This window comes from Wyeomyia smithii, chromosome 1, assembly GCF_029784165.1.
Source record: "Wyeomyia smithii strain HCP4-BCI-WySm-NY-G18 chromosome 1, ASM2978416v1, whole genome shotgun sequence".
Lineage (NCBI taxonomy): Eukaryota > Metazoa > Arthropoda > Insecta > Diptera > Culicidae > Wyeomyia > Wyeomyia smithii.
The window spans coordinates 91,571,347-91,574,108 of record NC_073694.1 but is presented as its reverse complement, the minus strand read 5'-3'; positions in this window follow the sequence as shown (position 1 = coordinate 91,574,108).

Sequence of the window (2,762 nt, the reverse complement as noted above, 5' to 3'; positions counted from 1 at the left end):
AATCGTTACACCTGTGAGTGCATGGCTACTACATGCTACCTGCGGGAGCATTCGATTGAAATTTGATCTTCTGTTTATTTACGTTTTGAGTTTATTGGCGCTGCTCGCGCGGGTTATGGAATTTAATTTTATCGCGGCAGTAACATTCCGGCCCCCGTAACTGAAAAGTTACGCCACCTTATCATCTGTCGTGATAAATATTATAATGCATCTTCATTTATTCTCATAATTGGTTTTGGCCATGGTTTCCTTTTTCTGGGTTGAGGTAGCGGATATTGTGTAATTTGTTGTCTCCTGGTTTTCTGTTTTTGCAATATATAATATAGAACAGTAACAATTATAGCTAAAAGTGTTGTTGTTAGAACAATGATAATTAAAGTTAGCAAATGATGATTGCCTATCGGTTGGATTTTGCCGGTTGATGTGGTTGTAATGTCATCGGTTATGCCTGTATATGCGGCTATTTGTTTTTCATCTATTTCATGTGGAATTTCATTTTCAACTTTAAAAAAAATCTTCCTACTTTTTGATTCTCTAGTATTGCTTGAGTATGTTACACTGTTATTTGAACGAATTTCGCATTCAGGTTCCATGTAAATTATTGCTGCGTAATGTGGTGGTGTTGTGGTTGTTTGACCACAATGTATAATTATTTCTCGTGGATTCTGGGCATAATATAATACTACATTAGGATCAGACAATGTTATGATTTTAAAGTAATTGATTTTAAGTTGTTCAATTTTACACATTTCTCGTGGTAGTTTATGCAGCTGGCAACCACAATGCAATCTGGTTCCGCAAGGAAAGTATTTTGATGAGTCATATAATAACTTTCATTAAGTTTAGTTACATCTTTAGAAATATAAAAGTATTGTTCTTGGTGATTGATCGCTATAAATGAATTATTTATCGTTATGATGGATCTATTGTCAACTCTAGAGATTGGAATAATTCTGAATTTTTCGAATTTCTCTCTGTTCATAATATTGCGCACTTCCCACCAAAATGGACTGCACAGTTTGAAAGTGCAACAGCAAAAAAGTGTGCATCAAAGTGCTCATTAACACTTATGAATTCGTTTTTGCGACGGTACTACACCAATCCCGGAGTTACAAGGTAAAAAGTGTAACACGAGTGTAGCTACACCGCAAAAACGAATTTACTGTCACCCAACATACTTTTTGACAGCTTGAATGAAAGCGTGTGCGGCAGTGCTGCCAAAATACATTATTAGAAAAAAAATTATAAAAAGTTAGTTACGGACATCTAATAAGTGTTACGCAATACAATAAATTCCACTCTTGATTTAACATCCAAAAAAAAATAGTTAGAGTTTAAATCAATCAAATTCCGAAGGAAGTATATTAGTGTTACTCAATCTTTTCTGGCAACAACAATGTACAGATTCAAACTGTGCTTGAACAAGTGAGCTGAAAATCCAGTATTCAAAGCAATAAGCAATAATTGTTTTCATCATTATGTGAAGTGCATCTTTTGAAGTAGAATACTTCTCTCAGGAAGTTCGGCTACATAGGGATGTGAAATGAAAATCTAAAACCGAAAAAAGTGAAAAATATGTCCAATTTCAAATGCTAATAAATCGGTTAGTATTCGATGGATTTCCTTCGTTCTTGCAGCAATAGATTGGAAAATCTTCTAAGATTCTTCCCAAATGAAGATAATTGTAATTTCATACTTCAAACTATTGTACTATTGAAAATAGTCAAACCTTGTCAAAACGAAAAATTCGACCTCTGATTGGTCGTTATATGATTGTTTCCCAAGCACGGTCGACAGAATCATATACCTTGCAATTGAAAATATGCTATTTGGCCTATATAAGAGCCTGTTTTAGCCGAATCCGCTCATAATAGTTCTAGACAGCGACAACAGCAGTCATCCCTTAGCAGCAGCAGTAGCATTGCAGTGGATACCAGCGATAGCGGATAGCGGCCACAACTGTGGCGTAGCAATGAATAGCGCACTAGTTGCAGCGAATCTCAGCATCGATAGCAGCTGGGCCAGCTGATGCAGGGACAGCGGATACCAATGGCAGCGTATAGCGGCCACAACTATGGCTTGGCTACGAATAGCGTAGCAGTTGCAGCGGGTATATCTGACCATGAAGCATTTATGCAAAAATTGAATGAAAATTGTAATTGCAGCAATCGGCCTTTTTCAAGGCTACTAAATGTATTTGGAAGAGCATAATGAATGGTTATTAATAAACTGCAACTGAGGTTTGATGCTGTTGCAATTGCACAGCAGTGTGATGTTTATTACGATTGGTTGATACTGTGCATAACAAGCGGTACGAAACAAATTCGATTGCAAAATGACTGACATGCAAGCAGCCGGGTTGTCTTGTAAAAGTATTCTACTTCAACCTTGCGGTCGTGGCTTTGCACACAACCCTCCTGTGATTTTTTTAAGGTGATTTCATAATGGCTTGCAAATTGTTCTTTTGGAACCATACAATCATGTGGGATTTTCTCTTCTATTTTGACAAGTATTTGTAGCCTCTCTGTTTCTGGAATAGGATTTCGTTGAACTAATTTATACTTATTTAAAGTGCTTTCGGTAATTTGTCGAACGAGCACTATGGTTTCTAGTAACTTTTTTACTGCAATATCAGCTCTTTTTGAATTATATTGGTTTGTTAAATGATCTACCCCTCCCTGAATACTAAGAATTTTTTTGCTGAGTTGTGTTTTCAAAGTGTTTGTTTTTTCGTCTAATGTATTAATGAGATTAGATAACTG